The 11,474-nt window shown below is 38.7% G+C and overlaps 1 protein-coding gene across 2 annotated transcripts in view; it reads left to right on the top strand.

Moving 5' to 3' along the window:
* Nucleotides 1–11,474, top strand: part of SNRNP48 (small nuclear ribonucleoprotein U11/U12 subunit 48) — a 185,959-nt gene that overhangs the window by 144,898 nt on the left and 29,587 nt on the right. Inside the window, exons 10-11 of one of the 2 annotated variants that reach the window (XR_011171418.1) lie at nt 175–387; nt 9,182–9,703. The gene's annotated coding sequence lies outside the window, so the exon portion shown is untranslated. The remainder of the gene's footprint in view (nt 1–174; nt 388–9,181; nt 9,704–11,474) is intronic. The other variant, XR_011171417.1, reaches the window with a different exon arrangement.

Here is an 11,474-nt window from a genome sequence, read left to right as displayed (position 1 = left end):
AGAGACAGAGACAGAGAGACAGAGAGAGAGAGACAGACAGAGAGACAGAGAGAGAGACAGAGACAGAGAGAGACACAGAGAGAGAGACAGAGACAAAGACAGAGATTCCACCCTTCTTTCCCTCTCCTTCTCCCATGGTTGTCACAGAACAATCTATTTCTTTTTCTTTTATAGAGATGAACAATAGAGGCACCCTTGATCTCCTGGGGGATAACTACCTCTTGCCACATAACCTGGAAGATTTCTGTCTGCTTTTGTATGAGCAGTGGATCCCCTGCCTTGCAGACCTTTCATGGAATGGAATCAGCACCAGCACTTTGCCATATAAGAGGAGCTTCATGACATTCAAAACCAGTTAAACTAGAGAGGGATTAGCTTCAATTTGAGGTATACAGTAAATGGTTTCAGCATTGATTGATGACGCTCTGTTGAGAACACTATGGAAATGTTCAGCATATCTCTCCAGTATCATGTTTTTATCACTGATCAGTATGGATCCATCATAGCTGAGTAACTGAGATGCACCAGATGTCTTTGGATTGTTACTATCAGTGTAAGATTGAATTTCATCTGCCTTCTCACTGAGCCAAATCTTGCTTCTTTCCAAACTTTGCTTCCATTTTACTTCCCCACCCCACCCTCACTTAATAGTATGCTCTTTACTTTTGATAGAATTAAAGTTGTCTTTTTAGAGACAGACAAACTTATCTTGTTGGTAAATCTTGTAGAATTCTTGTTTTTCATTTAGTAGCTTCAGAATTTCCCTATCATTTTCACTAAGCCAATCCTGATGTTGCAATTGTTCTGGCCCAGTTGAGCAAATGTGGTACCATACAACAAATCTCTGAAAGATTCCCCTCTCCTTTTCTTTTTTTTCTTTTTGGAGGGCAATTGGGGTTAAGTGACTTGCCCAAGGTAGCATGGCTAGTTTTTGTGTTAAGCGTCTGAGGCTAAATTTGAACTCAGGTTCTCCTGACTCCAGGGCCAGTGCTCTGTTCACTGAGCTCCCTAGCCACCCCTCCTTTTCTGTTTCAACTGTGTGTTTTCTCAGTCTTTCCTTCAAGTCAGCAACAAACTGTTCATCTATAGAGAAGCACTTTAACCTGTTGACATTAAATTTTCTAGTAGTCATCTTGCCTTGGGGACACTGCTTGCATTGAGTGCAAATGTTTAACTTGAAGAGTATAAGTCTATTATTTGTCCAGCACTTTGTGCTACACATCACCTTCATCACTCTCACATCCAGTCTGTCTATTCTCCTTGTAATGACATAGTATATTAAATGCTAATGCATGCTGCAAAGGTGCATCCATGAAGTTTTGTCTTATTTAGGCAAATGGAAGACTGTGTTGGTAATGAGCTCATGAGACACAGAAGTCTTTAATAGTAAATGACCATTACTGTTGCTATTTCTGATTCCATTTCTCCCAAAGACTCCCTATCATGTCTGATAGACTGTTCCTACTCTGGTGTTAAGGTAAGCTTGTTCTCTTTTGGCACATTGATGATGAGGGTCTCTAGGTCTTAACATTTTTTTCTTTCTCCTAATAAGGGTTGTCATAGTGAGAGCATATGCACTGATGATGGTGGCATGGCACTTTCTTGCAAGTGGCAATTACATTATCATGAACCTATCATTCACTTCTTTTGGGAGGCATACAAGTTTATTGACTAGATTAGATTTGATTGCAAAACCTAGGCCAACTTTACCACACTTCCCATCACTGCAGCCACTCCAAAAAAATGTTTCTCCAGCTTTGATTTCGGTAAGCTGATATTCATTTGCCAGTCTTGTTTCACTCAGGACCACTATTTGGATAATGGTACCTGATAAGTTCTCTTGCAACAAGAACTATTTGTCTTTCAGGTCTGCAAGTTCTTGTTGTCCATAAGTGTTCACATGTTCTGTGTATTGATGGTGAGTGGAATCATCTTCACAAAAGTTTTTGTGTACTTTTGTGTTTCAACCTCCGGCTGTATTTCCCACCTGCCACAGTAAGCAGACCAGGGTGAGGTAAAGTAAACAATTTTTAGGGCACCTTTTCTAGCCCCTTCCTCACCCCACAAGGTGAGCAGTGCCATTCTTAAGAAGGCTTCTCAGACACTCAGAATTCTATTGCTGCTTTAGTCCAGTGACAAGATGACCCTATGATCTGGGCTGCCTGTATAGGGTTGTGACTACAGATCCCAATGCAGCTTTGTCACTAGCCTATCACCACAGGACTTCAAGGTAGGAAAAATAGTAATACAGCAAAATAATAAATAATAAAATAGTGAAACAATTGATTAGTAAAATAACAAAATAGTAAATTATATGGGTGATGTCTTTTTTTTAATCTTTATTAATTTGTTGGTTTACTTTGAGTTTACAAGATTCAGTTCTCCAATTCTTTGAGTTTCAAATTTTCTCCCCCTCCCTCCCCTTTTCCCCTCACCCCCCATGGTGGCATACAATCAGGTATAAGATCTACAGATACTTTCACATTAGACATTGTTCATGTTATAAAGAAGGATTGTATTGGATGGAATGAACAGTGGGAAAGAGGAAACCAAACCAAACAAGAAAAAGCAAGAGAGCAGGTAGTTTGCTTCAATCTGCATTCAAACTCTGTTCTTTCTCTTTCTTTCTCTGAATGTAGACATTTCTCTCCATCATGAGACTTTTGGAGTTTACTTATAGCCCTGTATTTCTGATAAGAGTCTGGTCTATCAAAGTTGGTCGTCACACATAAGCTGTATCTACAATTGTGTACAAATTTTTCCTGGTTCTGCTCTTCTCACTCAGCATCAGTTCATATAAGCCTCTCCAGGTAGATATGAAGTCCATTGGCTCTTCATTTCTTATGGCTCAATAGTATTCCATTACATTCACATACCATAACTTGTTTAGCCATTCTCCAATTGGTGGTCATCCCCTTAATTTCCAATTCTTTGCCACCACAAAAAGAACTGCTATAAATATTTTTGTGCATATGGGTCTTCCTCCTGCTTCTATGATCTCTTTGTGATACAATCCTAGAAGTGGTATTGCTGGGTCAAAGGATATGAAATTACTGATAGCCCTTTGGGCATAGTTCCAGATTGCTCTCCAGAATGGTTCGATCAGTTCACAACTCCAGCAGCAATGTATTAGTGTTCTAATTTGTCCACATCCTCTCCAGCATTTGTCATTTTCCTGTTTTGTCATCTTAGCCAATCTGACCGATGAGATGTGGTACCTCAGAGTTGTTTTGATTTGCATGTATATCTTTTGACTTGTGTATAAATTGGATTGCCCAAAATTGTCAGCCTCACTCTCTCTTTAGTAGTCATCAAAGTTCAGTGGTAAGGCAAAAGTCAGGATGGCTGGTGAAAGTTAGGTACAGTGGATGACTTGGCATCATCTGTATCTGACTAAGCTTAAAGAACTTCACAGTGCCTGTTTCTGCCACCTTCACACTCCTTTGAAACAAGTTGTTCTCCTCTGTCCATTCTACCAAGGGAAAGTCTTCACATGCTTGGAGTGGACACCCCACTAGCTCACTGATGGATTTGAGCTCCTGTCAGCTACACTCAACCTGGTTCAGTCCATCTACAGAAACGGTTTCACCAGAATATGGCTCCTGTGTGTCCTACATCTTCTTAGAGCCACAGGTGAAAGTTGGATTCACACTTCAGAGAATGAAATATTTTAAAGCTCTGATATGGGTGGCAGTATGGGATAGTGGGAAGGACACTGTCCTGCAAAGCAGGAGACATGAATTCTATTAGCATCGTTGCCACAATTTAATGCATTACTTTTTGTAAGTTCCTTCCATTCTGGAGGCCTGTTTTCTCATCACAAAAATCAGACAACTGCACTTGACGGTCTCTGAGGTTCTTGAACATTGTGTAATTCTTTGTTAATTGATGCTTCCATAGAAATGGTGATATGTGTGAATGGGAAGAAGAAAGCTACCCAGAGATAGCATGCTGTCAGAGCAAATTGTTGATGAAGCTGCTTTGGGTATAGAACATTTTCCTTATTCTCAGTCCTGTGGTCTGTCCACCAGGTAATGTTGTAAGTTGGAGATCATTTAGTGCTAGGATTCTGCCTTCATTTGACCCTCAGATTTTTGTTTATGGTGCTTGAGTCACTGTTGTCTAGGCTTGTTATTGCTGCTGTAGGCAGTGGGTATGAGGTGGCCAGAGGACTTAGCTTCCTCTCATGGCTGAGATCCATGTTGCCATTTTTGGAGCATTTGGCAGGCGGTTTGGTATGTGTCTGGGTGAAGTGGCTTTGGAGGGCGTGGCTGATTTTCTTCTCCTTAAATTTTCCACTTGGCCATACTACATCCTAGGCACTGTTGGAAACTGGAAAGTGAGGAACCTCTTGGGCTTTAATTGCTTTATTTCCTCATTAGTCTGGATTATGGAGTAAATGTATGGAGCATGATGTTGAAATACTGAAATGATCATTGGCATATGGTTAAAAAGTATAATTTTGTAACAAGGGACTTTCTTCTCCTTTGGTTCTGGTAATTTCTAAATTCGTTTCCAGATTTCTCCCCAACATTTATAGAGTATTCAGTGCTCACTCTGTGCTAAAAACCATAGGGTCACACAATTAAAAGCAGGAGAGACATCATTTTAGACATCATCTAATCCAGCCCTTTAATTTTGTGGGTGAGAAAACTGAGGCCCAATGTGGTCAAATGACTTGTTCAGGATCACACACGTAGACAGCTCAAGACCCAGCATTTGAACTCATGTCTATTGACTTCAAATCCAATTTCTTTGCTCCTGGGAAATTGTCTTGTTTTCCTTGTACCATCATTTAGGTGCACTGCATCACTTGTGCTAAAGTTTCAATTTTCCTTATGCTTAATCTTCCTCCTTCCTTATTTGGTTTGGGTGAAGGGGTCTTTGTTTCTCTTCTCATTAGAAGGTTTTCATTTTAATCTTTCCTCTTTTTGAAATACTTTTTCCTCTTCTTTTTTTCATTCATGTCACAGTGCCTTTTGTAGATTGGATCATAGATCATTGATGCCTGAGTTGTAGTTGATGGGATGTTTTAACCCACATGTTAGAGCAGATGTTTTCACGCAAGTATAACTGTCAGAGTTAATCCCGCCATATTTTCAACCACTATTTTCATGAAAATTGGATTTTTCAGGCTCTTGTTCCTTCCCACTTGTGGCGTATTGCTTATTTGGAAACATAATATTTGCTAGATGAATAATAGTACATTCTGTAATTGTGTGTTATACTCTTGTGGTTGATCTCATTGTCTCTAGAGTCTACTCGCTAAGTCTTCCCTGTGCATGTGTCCGATGTTCTTATGGTGGGCAGGAAGATTTGCTCTATGGCAGTGATATTCTAAACACTCACCACAGAAATCAAATAGCCTTGCTTTTCATTCAGTTAGATTAGCATATTGCTTAGTCTACTGGACAGCCGAGGAGTAGAAAATGCAGACCTTATGCTTAATGAAGAGAGAAAGAAAAAAGAATAGTATGCAACAGGAGGCTGAGTAAACCTTGACATTAATTCATTTAATTTTATTTAATATTTGCAGCATGAAGCATTTCTGTTGCTACGGACTGAGGGACAAAAGTGACTGTGCAGATAGTTTTCAAAAAATCACCAAGAGTTCTAATGCAGCTGCAAAATATTTATTGACCTCACCCACATTTGTTTGTTAATTCCTCCATTTCAGTCCTTCTTCATTTCACAAAGCATTTAGCACTCACAGATTATTAGAGCTAGTGAAGGATTGTTGAGGCCAGTAAACCCAAGCTAGAGGAAAGAGGGCAACTAACAAGTTATAAAGAAGTTATATACAAGTTATACAGTTATATACAAGTTATGCAAGCCCAGGCTAGAGGAAAGAGAGTAACTAACAAGTCATAAGGAAGTTATATACAAGTTATACTAGAACCCAGGTCTTCTGATGACTAATCCAGCATACTTTCTGCTATGCCATGGATTCAATAAGGAACAAATGTACTTGTAATTCTTCCCAGATTTAACATCCAAGATAAATAGGGAATTGCTACAAATACATATGAATGAGTCATTATCTAACAGATAAATGATCAGCTCTCAGAAGAAGAAAGGTACACTATCAAATGTGAAAAAAATACTCCAAGTCACTACTAAGAGAAATGAAAATTAAAACAATTCTTAAGTTCCATCTCATACCCATGATATTGGTAAAAATGACCAAAAAAAGGAAACAATAATTATTGGAAAGGCTTTGGGAGAACAAATATTCTAATGCTCTGCTGGTAAAATTAAATTGTCCAACCATTCTGGAAAGGAATTTGGAGCAAGGTCCAAAAAATCACTAAGTTGTATGGACCCTTTGGTCCAACAAGCCCCAAAAGAGATCAGAAGCAAAGGGAAAAGATCCACATGTACAAAAATCTTTGTAGCAGCTCTTTTATTGTAGCAAAGAACTGGAAACAAAGTGAAAACAACTAGACTGTGAGATCCTCTGTTAAATTGTGAGCTCATTGAGGGAAGAAACTATTTTTTGCCTCTTTTTGTATCACCAGTGTTTAGCCCAGGGCCTGGAACATAATAGGAGCTTAATAAATATTTATTAACTATTGACTCTTGAACTAGGGAATGATGAAACAAATTATGCTATATGAATGTAATAGACTGTCATTGCTCCATTAAAATGATGAAATTTATGGATTCAGAGAAATATGAGAACACTTATATGAACTGATGAGAAGGAAAAATGAGTAGAACCAGAAGAACAGCTTATACAATGACTACAACATTGTAAAGGTTAATAGCCATGATAGACTTAAGAACTCTGATCAATGCAATGACTGATCATAATTCCAGAAAACTGATAAACTATGCTACTGACCCTTGGCAGAAAGGAATGGACTAGAAGTACTAAATGAGAAATACATTTTCAGATACAGACAGTATGTGAATTTATTTTGTGTGAATGTACTTAGTTATTACAGAGCTGATCTTTTTGAGGGGGGTAGAATTTGAGTGGCAATGGGGAGCAGTGATAGTGATGCTAAAAAATGAAAGAAAAGCTATCAATGTATCATTAAAAAAGAATAGATCAAAGTTCAGAAGTTGATGCATATAAGCAGGTAATGTTGGAACTACATTGCTAAATTTGAAATGCAGAAAAAACCTCAAGCTCTATGTAGTGGAGAGTCCAGATTTACACCCAGTCCTCTTTTTCTGTTCTTTGTATATGGAAATGTTCATGTATATTGATGTTTGGAAAGTTCATAATAACTAAAAGGAAAAACTGCCAAAAGAAAAATTCTCCCTGACACCAGATTCTCTTAAAAAACAAAGCAGACAAACAAAAAGACATAGCTGAGGGGTCTAAATGACTTTTATGCCTATTACTGAATTTTGTTTAGTCCTTGGCATAATTTTCAGGTTTTGTTTTCATGGCTGATAAAGTAGAGTGCAATTATGCATTTTGTTTGACCCAAATAATTGCTAGAACAATGGATTCCTAGATGAATCTATCTATTACATATGCTCTCCTGTCTTGGTGTCTTTATACTGGTTGACCCCTGTGCCTGGAATGTACTCCCTTCTCACCTCCACCTCATAGGATCCCTCTCAAGATACAAGTTAATCACCACCTTATTTATAAACTTTTCCTGATCCCCACAACTAGGAGTACCCTTCCTCCTAAGTGATCTTATAATGAACAACTTGTATATAATTTTTATATTTCTCATTTGACATATTAACATGCTTTACATACATGTTTTTATAGATATATTTATTATATCTATTCTATACATGCTTAAATATGTGCTTATTGTTCTTTTCCATTAGAGTATAAACTCCTTGGGAATAGAGATTGTTTCATTCATTGTATTTGTATCCCAGCACCTGAAATGCCTGGCACATACTTAGTGCTTAATTAGTTTTTTGTTGATTGATTGAACATTCTAATCCATTTCCTTGGAGGGAAATTTTTTCCCTTGAGAGGAAAAGTTCAGATAAGCAGGGAGTGGAGATGAAAGCCTGACTCCAACACTAAGAACCCCTCATAAGGTGGATGACAGGGAGCAGGATCCAAGATAGAAACTTGGCTTTTCCAATTTTGCCTTTATTGTGGCAAATAATAAGCTCCATCCTGGGGTGTAAAGATGCTTTCACGTTTTGTATTTTCTCTTCTGCAGTGTCTGGAGTCACCTGGAACAACCCATTTTGTGCAGTTAACAAGGGTTATAAGAAAAGGTAGCCGACTGTAGTACAAAGTATGCAATCCTGGGAATCAGTATTGTTCCAGCTCTGCCATTGCTCTGTTAACTCTAGGCAAGTCATTTAACCTCTCAAGGTTTCAGATTCCTCATCTGTAAAATGAGAGGGTTGGATTCTAAGGCCCCTCCCTACAGCTAATATTTGTTGTTTCCATTAATTGATAATAGACACAGAACAAGCAACTATCATGAATAGCCTTCCTTTCTCTCACCTCCACTCCCTTCTGCCCTTCACTTGCCCAGGAATGAACACATCTTCCCTAATGATGTTAGCAGCTATAACTGAGGAAGTCTCCATATATGAACAACTCTTTGACCTAGTCATAACTTGATGACTGTCCTTTAACTGACACAGCATAGAATCTCCATTCTGAGTTTATAAATACAGCTAGATGTATGCAGCCAGAACCAAGTGGAAAAAAGATTAACATATTTTCCCTGGGTAATTTGATTTCCTTTTCCCCTCAAATTCAGATGATGTGAGAGTGAATGATACCATGGCTGTGCTTTAATGACCATAATGAACGAAGAGCAGCGGTGTAGTTGGTCCCTATTCATGAAATGAATTAATGTCCCAAGAACGGTGGCTCTGTTTGCTTCTAGAACCCAGCTGTGTGGTTTTGTGGGTCAAAGAGTTGTTATAAGCTAGACAGACTGAATTCTATAGTCGGAATCTAGTTATTAATGTCATTTGGACATAGCCAATGCCTAAGTCCTTCCCATTTCAATTCAATGGACATTTACTAAATACTTACTATGTGCTAGGCACTGGGGAAATAAAGACAAAAATGAAAAACTCCCAGCCCTCAGGGTGCTTTCATTCTACCAGGATCATATTGTTCTGCATTCTTCATGTTTGAAGAGAATGAATGACATCATGGATTGATGTCTTTACTCTTGGCTTAAGTGAGGCAGAGTTGCACAAAGTCATTAAACCTCATTCTCTCTTACAGAGTCATCAAAGTTTAGTGGCAAGACAAAAATCAAGATGATTGGTGATGGCTCAGGATGCAGTGATGACCTTGGCTTCCTGGATATCTGATCAAGCTCCAAACTCCATAGGGTCTACTTCAGCTACCTTCATGGCTGTTAGAACAAATTGTTCTCATCTGCCTATTCCACCAGGACAAGACTTCATATGCTTGGAGTAAACATCCGTCAACTGACCTATAGGCTTGAGGCCTGTAGATTCAGTTTCCTCATCTGTACAATGGAAATAATAACAGTGTCTACCTTCCAGGGTTATTGTGAAGATCAAATGAGAACTCAACCTGCTTCAGTCAGTCTGCCAAGATGGTTTTATTAGGGTGTGGCCCCTGTGCATGCTTCAGCTTCTTGGATGAGAGTTGGTTGAAAAGTGGACACCAAAGGTGAATGAGCAGCCCTGAAACGGCTTGGCAAGCCCTCACACCAGAAGCGCTAGTCCTCCTTGAACACCTCATACAGCCCACTGGGAGGATGTAACGTGTACACAAGTAAGTAAATACAAGGTGATTTGAGATGGGAGAGAGCACCAACAATAGAAAAAACTTCAAAAAAGAGGTGAATGGAGCTAGAAGCACTGAAGGAAGATAAAGATTTTAAGTAATGAAGATGAAGAGGGAGTGCCTTCCAGGCCTGGGGAACACCTTGTACAGAAGCACAGGGATGAAACATGGCATATTGAGTTTGGGGAGTCCCCAGTGTTACAGAGTCACTGGATCAAAGAGTTTAACAGGAAATAATCTAAAATAAAGCTGAACAGTTGGTTGGGTGTAGATTGGAGAGTGCCTTAAAGATTGAGAAGTTTCTTATTTATCTTAGAAGTCATAGGGAGCCAATGAAGATCTTTTGATCAATCAGTCGATCAATCAATATTTATTAAGTACCTATGATATGCCAGTCATTATGCTAAGTGCTAGGGATACAAAAAGAGGTAAAAGACAGTCTGTCTCCTCATGGAGCTTACAATCTAATGGAGGGGGAACAATATGCAAGCAAATATATACAGAGTAAGCTATACACAGGTTAAAGGCACTGATGGGAAGACACTGGAATTTAGAAGAGTTAGAGGGATCAAGAAAGAGTTGGGGGCATCAACAATATGGATACTAGTCCATTTTTAATGAGACACACTTTTTCAACTGCATACAATAGCTCACCTAAGTTTTACAGATAGAAGCTTGCCAAAAAGAAGTCCTGAGAGGCCTGTTTTGGTGAATGATGGATAATAAGCAAATTAATTGTCTTTATAAATTATTGCTTCTTAAATGGTTGAAGAATGTCTGTTTACCAGTGTAACTTTTTATATAAAATTAATTTGCTTATTGAGTAGGGAAACACAAAGCTAAGCTGCAGCCTTATCCATGTCTGAAAGATTATAAATAATGAAATACTGATATCATCATCATTAGACTTTAATAGTGTTAGTAATTGTTCATTAATGAAACTGGCTAAAATTTATATAGGACCCACTATGTGCAGATATTATGCTAAGTACTTTACAAAATATTATCTCATTTGATCTTCACAATAACCCTGGAAGGTAGGTGCTATTATTATTTTCATTGTACAGATGACGAAACTGAAGCAAACAGAGGTTAAGGGAGTAGACAGCTAAGTAAATATCTGAGACTTGATTTGAATTCACATCTTCCTAACTACTGGTCCAGTGCTCTATCCCCTTTGTCTCCTAGCTACCTCCACTAGTACTACTCAGAATGGCCTCTAGACGCTCTGGATTTTTGAGATTTTCCCAACAATAGTACAGGCTCTGTCAAGTCCTATCAAACTGGACAGGCTTCAAGTATAGGACTTATGATAGATGGCCTATGTGTCTACGGTCTGGTCTCCAGGGACCAGTCTGGCTGAATTCACAGGAGCTTACCATTCACTTGGTTGCAGGGAAGTAAGTATTTCAATTATAGCAACTCTTGAAGAAGTGTGAATCGACGAGGGCTTGTACTCTAAGCCAATAGGGGGAGTGCCATATAGACAAAATCATGGATTCTTAAAGTATGGAGATTTATCATTATACTGTCAGCTACCATCCCCTTCTTTTGGTTCCTTGGTACTGGGAGAAGAGAAGACAGGAGCAGTTAGGTGGTGCAGTTGAAAGATTTTTATATATTGAATCAGGAAGCCCTGAGTTCAACTGCTTCCTCAGGTAAAGAAAACACAGGCAGATAACAGGATGAATTCAAAAGCATGGCATAGGATTAAAGCTGGAAGAGAATTTAAGGTCATCTAGTTAAAACCTCTTTTTAA

Source organism: Petaurus breviceps, unplaced genomic scaffold (assembly GCF_028583685.1).
Source record: "Petaurus breviceps papuanus isolate PSGF00001 unplaced genomic scaffold, PetGlider_PUasm1.0 582, whole genome shotgun sequence".
In the NCBI taxonomy this organism is placed as follows: Eukaryota; Metazoa; Chordata; class Mammalia; order Diprotodontia; family Petauridae; genus Petaurus; species Petaurus breviceps.
Note: the sequence above shows the minus strand (reverse complement) of the source record. Positions and strands in the feature narration are given on the sequence as shown.